The sequence below is a fragment of the Idiotropiscis lumnitzeri genome, chromosome 18 (assembly GCF_059441095.1).
Source record: "Idiotropiscis lumnitzeri isolate Australia: NSW breed Sydney's pygmy pipehorse chromosome 18, RoL_Ilum_1.0, whole genome shotgun sequence".
In the NCBI taxonomy this organism is placed as follows: Eukaryota; Metazoa; Chordata; class Actinopteri; order Syngnathiformes; family Syngnathidae; genus Idiotropiscis; species Idiotropiscis lumnitzeri.
In genome coordinates this window covers 8,575,948-8,591,611 of record NC_142408.1, presented here as the reverse complement: position 1 = coordinate 8,591,611, position 15,664 = coordinate 8,575,948, and positions in this window count along the sequence as shown.

Genomic DNA, 15,664 nt, shown 5'->3' with positions numbered 1-15,664 from the left:
CAGAAATGAAAATTATTGAAGATTTGGTCATGTTGAACTCATTTTACCACAATTATGGATCGTCCCTGTTCTCTTACAACCTTCCCGTTGTCTTTGTGGGTTCACAAGTTTGCGTGCACTGAAAAAGCTGTTGTGGCCTGTCACCTACACCTTCGCGACTCAGTGCCATCCCTCCGTGCGTGCAGGTGCTGGAGCATGAAGTCAAGGTCCGCTTCCGTCCTCATTGACGATGCCGGACGTCTCCTCCGGTGCCCTGCAGGCACAGTGGCAGTCGACAGACGGCAAGGAGAAGGAGACAGAGGGAGACGCTGAACTTATGACAACAAAAGCGATAGCAAATGCAAGGCGCGGGGAACACAAGTGCCCATGGGCATCTCGCAATCGCGGAGATTAACGTTTAAGATGTGTGTTGCTGTTTCGGGATGCGATACAGAAAACGAAGCGTTTCGGTTTGGAGTGAGTATTTCTGATGATCTGTTTGCCGTGATGTGCCGGAAAAGAGAGCATAATACAGTTAGATTGAACATTAAAACAACTACTTCCAATAAACAGTAGAAAAATTATCCCATAATACATTTGTTCATAAAAATCACTTCGATGTTAAGTCGAGACAAAGGTGCTGTCACTGTTTGTGTTTTGGTTCACTCATTTTTAATTCCATTCATAAAACGTGCAGTTCTGTTCCCATCTGTCTTAATTCAACTCAAACTTGCAGCGACAGATGAGATGATGTTGAATGTTATCTGTCTATTTGTGACCTGGGATGGATTGTTGATTGGGGCAATCCGCCTACGCCCCACAGTGGCCCCCTTTGGGCCCGTATTTCATTTCCCAGGTGCCCCCGCTGGGCTTCATTCCCAGCTTGCACATGTTAATGCCTCGCCAGTTTGCGCTGTCGACCACCCAGGTGGCAGCTGGAGAACAACGCTGAATGTGGGCGGGTGCCCCTTACCTATCAGTCCAACCTTTCTGCATGACCATGCAAATGAACAGGACCGCTAGTTAAAAAAAAAAAAAAAAAAAAGGAAGGAAAAAAAACGTGAATAGTTGTTGGATAAATGTGAGTGGTTGTGCGTTTGTACAACACAAACATTTTTTACCGTATGTTTTAAGATAGCATTTTTTTTTAACACCGATAACCGAGACATCACCTTTTGGGCATGAAAATACGGTCATCATTGATGATTGGCGGGCCACATTGGGTTCTAAAATTTGACAGAGGGGCCAGGAGCAGCTGGATGGAGTGTTTTGGTAACTCACCTCATCGGAGAAAAAAAAATACATTTCATTTAAAATGAAAGTGAACATAAGCATTACAACAAAATATATGTTTTTGAAAAAACGCAGTATTTAGAAAATAAAACATTAACAAAGTTTATTCATTTAGTTTTTTTCCATGTTCGGTGGGACGGATTAAAAAATTTAACGGACCGCATGTGGCCCCCGGGCCGTAGTTTGCTCACAACTGAATTCTAACTAATACTCCATGTTTTTATCCATCATTTTATGAACACGATCAACAGACAAATGTGATGAAGGCATTATTTTCAATCTGAGAAAAGAGTACAAAAAAGTACAAAAGTCGAATTGCGTTTTCCTCCCATGTCATTTATACAAGAGATCTCCCCAGACTCCACATCCAACTCCGCCTCTGTCAGCTCGATGGAGGATCAGTATATCTTGCCAAAAGGAACAAGTTTCTGCGGCGTTTTTGTTTCCCAATTTCATGCCTTCATGCGGCATTCCAGGAACTCAGATGAGCTGCAAAGTTTACCTGGCGCGGGACTTGAATAAGTACAAAAGACTTAGTTGTATCCATTTTGTCGGAAACTGATTCAAACATCCCAACATCACATAGAGATGGAAATAGTTTTGCAATCTTTCCTTGGAGTTGGCAACTACTGAATACATCAAATAGTTTGAAAACACACTCATTGGCCAAAACATGAGCTCAAAAATTCTGAGCTCCTCAGCAATGAGGCAATACAGTGGGACGCCTCGTAGGAGTGTGCCAATTTACCAATTTTGGCCGATTTATTTTTATTTTTTGCCCTGACATGGGTTGCACAGCATAGCACCGCGAAAAGTAAAAAAAAAAAATAAATGCAATTCTCAAGGTAAAAAGATCTGGTTTGTACCTCATGGAAAATAATGCCCAGCGCGACGTGTTTTAGACTGTTTTTTTCGCGTGACCTTTACACAGCAAGACGACACTCTGAAATCCCAATGGCCTTGAAATCACTGAGTAGTGGATTAACAATCGCTGAGAACCGTCTGACCGGGCTGGACTTGAGTGACGGTGGCTGAAGCACTTACGGAGTGCTACAGTCATTGGCTAGTGAGTCATCCCACTGACACACACCAACATGACAATACAAATATATGCACGGAGCGATAGGATGTGTACTAAAGGGGAAGGGAAAAAAACTGAAGTAAACAACTAAGACCTCTTCTGCAATATTTGGCCAACCCATTTTGACGTGAAGACGGCCTACTTGTAGCGAGAAAGGAGAATACCGTAGCTCGATGACACATACTGGATCTATCTGCACAGGGAGTCTCAATCCTCCCTGGCTCATTTTGCTTTTGAACAATCGAGACGGGGTGTCTCTAATCCCATCATCGGGGATTAGTGGGCTGCATGGGGGACCATTACAGTATGTAATCTCAATTTTATTCCTGTCAAGACAAGTGTTATATAACACTTGTATATAATCTCATTTTTTTTCAGGTCAATAGCAAACTTAATTTTTGGGGGGGAAACGACATTTTACCTCTTGCGCAGAAAGCATATTTGTCAGTGAAATGAAACTAAGATATGATCAAGTAACCTTGATGAGTCCCACAAAAAAGGAATTGAACATGGTTTCCGCAGCAGTAGTGGATACAAATTAAGAATTAGCATGCAAGGAGGACACAGAAAATAAAGTAGCAGCAGCAATTTAGCAGGTGTAATGGTTTGGTGCACCAAAACCTTTAATTTCTTGAACCATTTTGTAAATCAACTTGGCCCTCTGGGGGAAACAAAAAAAGTTTACTTAACAGCACTCATGAGGCATCTTCTGGCGTTCTGTTCATAGTGACTCAACCAAGTCTCGTCTAACTTAATTCTGTTCTTAATTGTGTTCAGTTTCGCCATGGGGATGTACATTGCCAAAAAAGATTAAATTGAGTGTGACCGTCTCTCATTTTTTAAACCTGCATTACATTAGCATTGGATTTCATTTCATATTTAAATTTAGAAAGACGAGGTGCAACAGCAACATATTTATTACACATCCATGTTCAAGTTAAGAGAGTATTCATAGTATGTTTTGTTGTTTTCAATAAACACTATGAGAATGGTGACCTTTCGATTATGCTTGGTGCTTAACGCCCCTGATGTCTTTTATTACACCACAAATGGGAAACGAAGGAAAAGGGAAATCTCAATTTTGCGCAATAAAAAAAATAAAGAGAATATCATGGTCAATGTCATTTCTGGTTGAAACTCCAACATACTCTATTTGTGATTTTTCTTCTTCATAATATATATTTATATATTTAATTGGCTATATTGATTGACATGTAATGATATTTTCCAGGGTGAGCACTGATAATATGCAAATTTTTTGCTCTCAATTGCGAAAGTGACAGCCAGGAGTTTGTATAATTCCACACAAAGGAGCCACGACACTTGTTGGATGACCAGCTGTCTTATAAAAGCAGAACATCCAAATGGTCCATGTGATGAATATTTATTTTGCTATTGGTGATAAAAAGAGCAGGACTGCAAACATTCAACATGCTGGTTAATCCCCTGCATCCCTCTCACTGAGTCCTGCTTGTTTCGTCGAAGGCGTTTTCACACGACCAAATGAATTTACATCCAGAGAACTATCAAGAAAAGAAAAAAAGCATTCAAGGGTGAGTAAAACAATTTATTAATCATCATTTTCAATATTTGTATTCGGCCTCATGGAACGTTTGTGGTGTGTTAGCTGCCATTGTGAATGAATATTAATTAGGACTTCAGAGAGAGAACAATTTACTCGGAATTCCCTGTCTTTTTTAAAGTCAATACAGAGTATAAATTAGTTTTTTTGTCTTCTAATAATGACATTGGACAATTTTTACAAGAGTGCAATATGAGCCTCCTTTTTAAAACGGTTCCTGACTGCCAGGGGTGCAGATGGGATTTTGGCTCTTGGAAGGATGAGGACCAAGTTTATAAGAATATTATATAGAAGGTATTGAATAATACTTGGAAAAAAAATAAATAATGTCCAAACTATTTTTTTTTTTCACCGGATGTGATGAAAGTGGATCGGACAGATTGTGGTCATCAAAATCTGAGGGGGACACGCCCCCCTGTGCTCACAGCCATCTGCGTCCATGCTGACTGCAATACTTTGGGATTGTAATTTTTTATGTATTTTTTTACTCCCCCCAAATCTATTGCGACACATTAATGTTTCCCATTAGGTGCAGATGCAGGTGCTGCGTACTGTCAACACCTGCGACTGTTGACATCCATCATTTGTTTGGATTTAAAAAAGACAGGACCTTCCGCTGTTGCAAAAAAATTCCTGTCGCATCTTTTCAGAGCTAAATCTCCCCACATACACGTGGCTGCATAACGACGAGGCGATCATCAGGGCTCTAGCAAAAAAGAAAAAAAAAATCTTTCATTGAAATTCCATCTGCGAGGAACAGATTAATATTAGCATTGTTTTGTACCTTTAGTTGCACCACTGAGACGCAGAGCGAGCGAAGGCAAACGCTTCACACGCGGCAACACTTGCGTGTAATTGAGCAATTTTATTGATGAATACCCCCTGGAGCCCCCAAAAAGTCAAAACAAACAATATACATACACCAAAAGCAACTCATATGCACCTCGATGTCATATCCTGGCCATTTTAGTATGTATTATTTACTCATTGCTGCTCCCATCTCAAAACAAAATTTTAGCTCTTATGCGAGGACTTTTCTTGGAATCTACAACAATTGGTTTTTTTTTAAACAGAGCATGCGAGACGCGCACTCCTTAGTTCTTGATTGTCAGTAATAAGAAGTTCACTCAGACATATGGAATTTTAAGTACATGAAATAATGAATTCAATTTTGACTCCCTTTGTTTTGCTTTCAAACATAAGTAAAATGTGCCGCCGCTTCACAACAACATCAAGGTTAAACACCCCATTTGTGCCCCGCAGGAAAGCCATAAACACTTAGCAGCAAAAGCTGCTGGCCTTCTGGTGAGAGATGACGATTTCACCAACTCCTGACTAATACCGTTGTTGAATTTTGATGCGCCGTATAAGCAAGCATAATACACTTGTCTGAGTGTAATACCAGAGGTGACTATACGTCTTGTCACATTAACAACACAAACAGGCCAGTATCTTCTCCGGTGAACCATGTAACCTCAGGAATTGTGCCTTAGCTGTGGAGTCATCTTGTGTTAAGTCACTCTAACTGTGGCTTTAGGACTAATGTATCGGATAAACGACGGTGCCGTCTGTCCAGGAGGTAGAGTGAGGTCGTGACATTGTCTGGAAAGGCCCCATGGTCACGTCAACACAATGACTTCGAGCGTTTCGGAAAAAACAGCTAGCTTTCAGGTGCTTCAATTCTTCTTCCTTGTCTCGGTCCTGTCATTAAGCAGCCTCTGGGGACAAGCTTCTGGGCAGCTCTTATCTTGGCCCACAATGATAATGTTGATCCTCTAGGCTTACAGCCAAAATCAGACAAGTTTCTATAATTAGAAAGACCACCATAGGCATATCTGCAATATTATTCCCAACGTAGGACTAGAAAAATAAGGCTGAGTAAAGATAGTAGGGGTTATTCAAGCATAGTAGTTAGCATCTGCTTGCCCAATCTGTCTTACGGCAAAATCATCTCAGAATAATGAGAACAGATAGATTCCAGCTTTGAGGGGTAGAAGGCTACATTGGCGTCAACATATACTTCCACTCCGTTATATCGTTAATTTGCGATGTGTATCTCCAGCTCGGAAAATACCGATGACACATTGCATATATACACGTTTATCCCATTGAAATGAATGGAAATCCCAAAAATCCATTACAGCCTTCCCCCAAGAACCAGAAATGATGCGATGTGTATTTTAATGAGGGGAAAAATGTCACTCCATCGTGTTGTAATTGATGAAAATAGACAGTAATTACATAAATATAATTTAAAAACAAAAAACAAATGAAATATCATTGTGCTGCCCCTTCTAGTGTGCCCACCGGCCTGCCTCGGAGCATTATAAGCCAGATAGATGGTATAAAGTACTGTTCATTGAGAGGTCGTAACTTTCTCAGCTCATCAGTACGGCACTAATGAAAACCATGCTTCACAGAGGATAAAGAATACATGATTGTGATTACTTTTATGTTCCACACGTTCCAACTCAATCAATCAAATAAACGTATAAACAGAAAAAAAAAACGCAACTCAAAGTGCTTTACATGAGATGTTTTTTTTTATTCCTTGTTAGGTTGGTTATGCAAGGCTAAAATAGAGCTTAGTCATAACTGCAAAAATTGGGAGGATCCTGCCATCCATCGAGAGGTTTTTGTCAGTCCAGTTACGCCAATAGCGTCAAACGCTGTTGTGATTTTTAAATTTGTCACAGTAAACATCTCGAGAGTGAGCTTCCATGTTCGGAAGCCTACATATTCAGCCAATACGAAACAAACGAAAAAAAAAAAAGAGAAAAACAAGCCATGAAGGTCATGTGCCGACATTATGCGTGAACACCTTCAAAGGCACCACGGCAACGTGTTAAATGGAATTTACTCGATAGAAAGAAACAATATTTCAGGGGCAAAAGCCAAGGCTTTGGCAGGGAGGAACCGCATTTCACTGAGTGCTGTGCAACTTTGACAGGTAAACGTGACTGTCAGGGACAAGTAAAGATTGATGGAATCTTTTTCCCCTTGGCTCAGCAGTCTTTGATCTTTGCGGCGTTAAGAGAGGGCAGAATGATAGATAGGAATTCACGTTATTTATTTCCCTGGGTTAGTCTATCACACAACTGCTGAAAGATGTTAAGAGACTGACCCAACAGTCCTCCTTCCACTGCAGACTTCCTGTTTGCTATTTCTTTTATTTAAACATTTGCCACAACATACACAGCTACCTATGACTCACTGTAATTTCTTTCAATGTAAAGTTTGTGACGTGTCAAACAAACATCTCATTGCGAGGCCCACAAAATAAAAGTTACCGAAACAATGTGTACTGAAAGCTGTTCGACTGAATTCTGTCACAAACACACACAACTCGGACATTCTTTAGTTAAGATAATAGTAGCCTTAAAAGGTCCAAAAAGCAGATAAAAGTGCTTTAGTTGTCCCAAAAAAAAAAAAATGACAGATTGCACGGTAAACAAGGTTAAATAAATAAAAAGAGCACTACAAGTTCTTACACAACATGAGCAGATAAAAACTGTGAGAGAAGTGAATCGATGGACAAAAAAAAAAATAAGGTTGGTGAATGGAGTCAAAGCCGTAATACAAACAAAATGGAAAAAAAGAAAAAAAAATCAAGGACAAAACCAGAATAATTGACAATCACAACAGGAAAAAAGAGAAAAAAAAAAAGATAAAGCAGGCAAGAACAAGGCAGATGGTAGCTAGACAAGGCAAACAACAACCGAAATGCATGGAAGGAGCGAAGGAAGTGAGTTGTCCGCAGTTGCACCTTAAAAGCTGCTGATTGTGATTTGAGACAGGTGCACTTCTGGAGGCCCGGCCCACCAAGGCGCTGAAACACAAAAAAAGTCAGAGCACAGAAATACACACTCATTGTAAATGCCATTTGAAAAAAATAATAACAACCCCCCAAAATATTGAAAAATGCCTCCATTAAGTGTTCAGAAAAATAAAATTAGATAAAAAAAAAATAATAATTTGCAGTTGGGGACCCACCACTCCTAAAATAAAAAAAATAAAAAATACTCTGAAGTCAATCAGCGAGTGGCAATTGTAATTATAATTCTATGAAACTATCTAACAATTTTTTTGGACTAATGCTAGCCTGAGCCCTGTGATTGGTGATGTCCTCATGTCCAGTCGAACGGGAGCCTTTGATTAAATGAGACAGCTTCTTTCCCATCCTCGGAGCGCAACGCTGTCTTGCTTCCTTTCTGCCCTGGTGGAATTTATTGTGATTAGTGCAAGTACTTTTCTTCCAAATTTGCTTCTGCATTGAAGATGAATAAAACTCCTCAAGGTCTCAGGGCTGCATTGAATGACGAACCACAGACACTCACATCGAAAACCTTGTGAGGCACTGGAAAAGTGTGATCTCATTGCATTACATTTTATATTCGCTTTTATTATTTAACTTCCACATGTGGTGCTGCCTTTATGGGATCATTTTTCTGTTATATAACAATGACCAATTCCATGTCGCTAATACTGACATCCCTTCGTTTCAAGTCAGGCATAGGTCATGTGACTACATTTCCGGTTCATACATGCCCTTAAATCTCTAAAGCCTTGTCCAGGCTTCTGAACATTAAATTTTGCCTCTCCTCTTACTTGAAGACATTAAATGGGCTGTGCTACACTTGCAAAAATTCCAAGTAAGCCAAAAATCTGTTCACCATCGCTGCCAATACATTCTGTTCACAGACGCGAAAGTCAGTATTGGCTCTGACAATTAAACAGACATTTGTGGTTTGTTCAGTTAAATTTGCCGTTTAAAATAACAACACTGAACTTCATATTTACACAGGGAACCAATTATCAATTGATGCCATAACATTTTAGCAGCATGTTAAATTATCTGAGATTTGTGTCTCTTTTGTCAAATCCTTGTCAGGCTAATTCAATGTAAGCCCGTCAGCTGTGAAAACCTGATCTTTTTTTTTTTTTTTTTTTCACGAGTGTGCTCCAATCCCAACACACACAATTCTTCTCGCGTGTTCACCCATAGCATGAAGGCATCAAGAATTCCCCACGAGGGAGCAGTTGATGCACATGCAAATATGTCTCTTCTAATCCTCTCTTCTTCCATATTTGCATGCTGTTTTGAAAATTCCTCAACTCAACCCCCTACCACCGCTTCCAAAACACCACGCTCACCCGTCTTTCATCGTACTAAACAAAGCTTTGTACGTGATTCGGTGCTGTGACTGCTCCAAGAAAGATACTTGAAGCACTGCTGGGATGCAAATTAGATGCCAGGAAAATTGTGTCACCAATAATCAATTTTCCATGCATATTCACACAGTGCGATCCCTTCAATAAATTTGAATAAAACAGCAAGACAAGCTAAGTCCTTGGGGCAAACTCATGTGGAAAAGTCAACGATAAACAAAAGACAGGCTACTTTTACTTTTAAATGAGCAGGTGTGATTTATTGTTAAGTGGAAGAGACAGTGTCTAAGATGTTAGGTAAATGTAATATTTAATTGGATTTTTTTTTTAATAAGCATGAGTTACTATGCTATATATATATATATATATATATATATATATATATATATATATATATATATATATATATATATATATTATTATTTTTTTATTTATTTTTTTCTGGATGTTAAATCCAAATGTTGCCGCATACGTCAGCACATTAAGTACTTGTGCTGATAAATGATCATCTAATAAACCGAATATGATGACTGACTGGACTAATTTACTATGAAGTTATTCTGCTGTCACACATTGGATTTGATGATACACTTAATGGCCCTCAACAACTTTGGCATTTGTGTAGACTGCGGAACAGTCAAGTTTTGCATAATGACTCCCACTATTCAATCGCCTGACTGCCTCTTTCGTCAAACGGTAATTGCAACAACACGACGTTATTTAATTTGGTTTGGTTCCAAACTGACAGAAAACAATGGCACTTTGTTGATATTTCCCCCGTGTCCTACTCAGCAGGTGTTGCTTCATGTTCGCAGCAAAAAAACTCCCTACCAGGTAGCTGTAAGGGAGGCGCTCGACAGAGGTGGGGGGGGGGAATACACGGCACTGATTTGTCATCTCGCTTGTTCCATTCATGCAAGTGCATTGAGGAGAGTGAGGATTAACAAGAGGGACACCTTTGCAAAATCTTTTGAACATCCCAATTGGAAATGACAAGTCTAGTGGCGCATTCAGCCCTGCAGGGGAGATCAAAGAGTTGGCGCTCCATGAGACAAGTTACTATGGATCGGAACGAAACCGATAGCCTCTCACCTCAGCTAATTAACACCTGTTTTGTACTAATTAGCTAAATCCATTGACATTTCCGAAAGTGCGCGAAAAAAAAAACAAAAAAAAACACTGCATACAATTTACAACTAAGTGTTGGACCCCAGCGAGGTCCCTTGAGTCTCTTCTGTCTTTCTGACAAAAACATGAGCAGGTGTTGGACTCACTCTCACAACAGCATGCTAACATTCAACTTTGTTGGGGGGGGGGATTAAACGGCATTAAGCAGTAACGCTATACTCCGGTGTTCATATTTTACTTCTAAGCTTCTCAAGCAATTTATGATCATTCCTCACACTGTTGTCGAGTCAAAATGTTAATATTGCCACGGATAGCGGAGTGCTTTCGTGACTTCCATTCATCCAAGATGAGCTGATGTGGATGTGAATGGTCGCTTCTATTTATAAACGATATAGCGACAGTATACTGTATATATATGTCAGGCCACAGCATGTGTGCTTTATGACGGACTGACAAAAGTCCAGCAGTGTACTTCAGATGGAATCCAGCTCTCTGCCGAACACGATAAGTGTAAGAAAATGGATGGCTGGATGGATTTTTACGATGAGTACGCCTCCGTGGGCAAAGGGAGGGAATTGACATCTGAGCTATCTGACTGGACAATTGGCATTTTTAAGACAATCGATGCTCAATAATTGCTATTCTGTGCATGACCTCAAATTCCATGCGAGGATAATGACTAGTATTGGCGGAATTTTTCACATATTTAACAAATGAACATCAACACGGTTAAGTATTTTAAATACAAATCGTCATCGTAGATTATATATAAGTCATAGGCTGATGCGCATTTTCCACGAGCACTAAAATAAGCCAACATTCTGATTTTACTGAATGAAATTATGAAAACTATTGTCTAATCCGTTCCCAAAGCAACAAATAAAGAGACTGCGCGTGACTTTGATTGATTATCTGCAGCCAGTGAAGTTTCTAGTATCCTCTGCTATGCTGTTGTGTCCGGATATGCCTTTCCGTTGTGCACTGGCTCATCGGAAAGGCATAGCTGATGATCAGGATGGTGCTGCACTCCGTGGTGGCTGAGGTGAAGCAGAGGATGAGGGCAAACCTCCAGTCCAATCTTGCAAATGTCGCTTACTCTTTGCTCACGGATATCACCAAGCAGCTTCAGTGGCAGGCTGTTGTCTCAGACAAGTTCAATCGGGCAGACTGAAAAAAAAAATGTCCCCAGTGCCATGTTTTTCCGTAGCACCGCATTAGGTAAGGGAGGAGGAGGTGGGGAAAAGCTCACATGTTGATAACCTGCTTATCATACTACCCAGAACACATTTTCTGTCGTATTATATATATGTGTACTTATCTTATTTTTTTTTAATTTAATTTTATTTTTTTAAATGAGCAGCACATCTTTTGATGATGTCACGTGTGTGGAAGTAGCCGGTGTGTGTGTATATATATATATATATATATATATGTATATATATATGAGTTGTAAAAGTAAAATAATCTTTAGAGTTAACAGTTTAGTTTTGACAGCCCTAATATATATATCTATATTTACCAAGTAATACACGTTGACAGCGCATTTGCTCAAGTTGTCCCTAATCATTTGTTTTGCTCTATTGTTGCAGGTGATGTTTGAGATAATGAAGGAAAAGGACAGTCAGTTGTGTTGCCTGAGTAATTAAGACACTGATCCTGTAATTAAGCAGCGGCATGTATCTTGTGCATGGAATGCTTAATTTCCTTCCCTGCAGTCAATTTCCTCCCCCTGCTTGTACGTTCCTGTGAGTAAGGTAGAGTGATAGTGTTGGAAAAAGACTCTTGACACAGGTTATCAACCTTCAAAGCAAGCTTCCCTCCGCCATGTCAAGGAAGCATTACGTATATTGGCGGAGGCACATGGTTAGTTTGAAGTTCTTCCTCGTACCGCCGTCCCTGATCAATCTGTTCAGCTGCTTGTCTTACATCGTCTTGTCAGCCCCTCCTAATCCTCTCCGTTCTCCCACTTTATCATTTTCTCTTTCATCCGTCACCGTAATGTCCCAAATAAGGTGACGCTGTGCTTTTTGGAGTCCCTACTTTTCCACAAGCTCCTTCTTAAGTGCAGGTCTGTCGTCAAGTACAGAGTTGATTTTTAGCTACTACATGGTCGTGTTACATGACTACTTCCAATTGTTGTGGGGTCTTAGAAAGCGGTCATGATTGTGGATTTTGGTATTATTCGCCTTTCATTTAACAAACGAAAAGGCCTAATAATTGCTATATAGTGATGTCATTCCATGCAATTATAAAGATATACATTTCAGAATCAAAACCAAATAATAAATGATCATTATTTACAGATACGCCCGTGGAGTGACTGGATATTGTAAAGGGATTATTTTTGCCGTGTTTTTTTATTTTTTTATATATATATTTATTGGTTTTTAGTATACAAACAGCCAAAACAATCACAGTGAAAAAATTACCATCAATAGAATAAGGAAAAATAAAGTAGACGAAACCTAAAACATTCAAGGTGCTGTCATATACGGGATGAAAATTACAGCAGTATGGTTTCTGTTATTTAGGAATATGATCTTACTGCGACCCTGACCTTTGACCTCAATGCTCTGAGCCCGTTTGAGAGAATCTCTCACTGTTTTCTTTTTTTTTTTTTTTTTGCTGATCGATTCAGGCATTGTTCACCAGTAAAAAGACAAGGGGATCTTATTAAGAAGCCTCAACGTAAAAAAAAAATAAAATAAAATCAATAGTAATAATCTATATGCTTTTTTTTACAGATAAATGCATTACATCTCCAGAGCTCTTATTAAATCATTGACTAAAATAAATAAATAAATAAATAAATTGAAAACAATTGCGGCCTTGCTTTGTTTGTTAACAATGTTCAGCTTGAGGTTTGCAGCTTTTTAAATGCTAACCTGATGAAAGCTGGATCGTGTTCTTGTTAGTCTCAAGAGGCATGACTCAGTTCTTTGGAAGTTAGAGGGAGCCTTCATGCAAACAAGAACTTTACCAAAAATAACATTCGGCAAACTTTCAAAGACAGAAGTTTTTCAATGGATGTTGAGATCTATTTCTTGCACCGAGATCATGCATTTCTAGAAACCCCCTTTTTTTTCCCGGGGAATGAAACATGGACATATAGAGGACAATTGGGGATTGGAATCCTCTTTAAATATCCACGAATGAGCAGGAAAATGCATGCAGGTCAACCCTTTAGCCAGCTTATTTGTCATGTGAACGGTATATTATTTATTCATTATCAGCATGTAAATGATACTTCACAAAAAGAATTTGACACATCAATGAAACCTGATTTATCACTTTCTCGGCATGGGCCCGAATACCCACGAGGAGCGGAAAAGTAGAACCCCACAGCTTAGAAAAACCTAGTGACACACTTTCAACGGTTAGTCAAAGGGAAAGATTAAATATATTAATGACATTACATGTGAATGAGCAAATTCCTTATTTGCAAGTACGCATTACTAAATGTAATCGGTCCTCAGTCCAGCAGATCTTCCTTATCCAGTAAGTTGTACACACACACACACACACACATTCCTAAACACATTCCTACAACCATACAAACATACAGCGTAATGATTTAAACTACTGAATATTGTGTGATTTTTCATAGAAGTAGATAAGATGGTGATACATAAGTATGACTTTTGATGATTTCATCATATTGAGTTCATGTAAAGCCTTTGAATGCGTATCACGCTTATTACCATATTGGCAAATTTGAATAAGGATTAATGATTTATATATGTGGACTGACTGTGTGAATGTCAAGCATAAAAACGAATAAAAATATGAGCCCACCCTTATTTTAAAGCTGACCTCCGACACGTGGCTTTTAAATATTCATCTCTCACTGGAAGTCAGCAAACGTAATTAGAAATCAAGGTCATAGAGGATATATATCCTAAAGCAGGCTGTAGATTGAAAAATACCCTCTTGTCTCCTTTCCTCTGCGCAATCATCATTTTGGTGGGACAATTGCACGTTTTCAACTCCGTGAAAAGATTAAACTTTTGGTGGCTGAAGTGAACATGAACAGCTCGGGGAATGATGAGCTCTTATAAGGAAAAAAAAAAAGTCTGTCAACGATATGTGCATTTTAATAAACATTTAATTATTGTTTACATCTACTGACAAATTTGTGCAGTTAACTCCATTTGGCATTGGATATGACGTGAGGGAAATTCATGACTTTCACCCAGAGTTCTGCACAAGTTGAGTTCAATAGACACAGGCAGTATATAATGACTGTGCAAAAGCATTGAAAATGGTTTCTAATGCATGGTGAGGTCACAAAGGAAAGTTGATTGAAAACCTACGCGGTAACTTCAGAAACGTCTTCTACATGGTCAATGATCCCAGTGAATTAAATCCTTTGAATGACGCAACCAACTTTTTACACAATACAGAATTGAAGGGTGATTTTTTTTTTTTTTTGAAGTATTACTTTTTGCCAACTTTCACTCTAGATGTGCTTTGAAATTTTTTTTTCAAGCAAGGAAACTCACAAAACGGCCGTAATATTGTTTAAGTAATAAAAAGCATCATAATGGACTACATTTTTTTTTTTAATGTGGGCGCTATTATTAGATCCTAGAGGGCCTTCCGTCATTCTACTTTACCATACAACCTCCTTTAACCATGTGTAAAAATACACATGTGGGACACACAAAGGAAGGCTGCACAAAAGCATAATAGGAAAAGGTTGCTATAAAGCGTAAAATACAAATTATTTTTGAATGGAGATGCTCATTTCAGGTCAAAGTGGACTCATGGAACAATATGTCAAAGGAAAGTGCCGAAGGGCAAAGCTTCTCTTTGGCCTTCCATTGAATGCAACCAATGTGCAAGACTGTAAATGTATGAGAGTGAAAAACGGCCAAAGTTCTCTGAGGACATGACATCTAAAAGCTCAGTGGACCTCTTGTTACCTCCAAGTGCATGTTTTTGACACCAATGAAATGAGTACAGTACTTTGTGGAAAAGAGGCCGAGTATGAGAGAGAAAGCACGTTTGGGTGTCTCCAAGCTATGTTCTTTTCCAAGCCCCTTGCAGCTGAGATTTCGGGTGTACAACACTATCACACGGCCTTAAAGGTCAGCTGGAATCACACTCGGTATACTTTACCAAATCACCTGACCTAAGCAATCAACCACCAGCTGGGGGCTTTTTCATCTTCCGGACTCAGACAAGGATTGTGTGCGCAGAGGTGAAATAGACTGAACCCTCAGCCATTGCAAATGTTTTGTAACCTTTCATAGAAGTTGTACATTTGCTGCGTGAACATGACTAGCTTTCCAATAAAAAGCAATTAGCTGTGGTTGTAGATGATGCCCTACGGTCATAATGTTGTTTTTTTTTTTTATATATCTTGTAACCTATACAGATATCTAGTAAAACAAATGCATGTGATTTTCTCCTCCTTCCTAAGCAGCTCT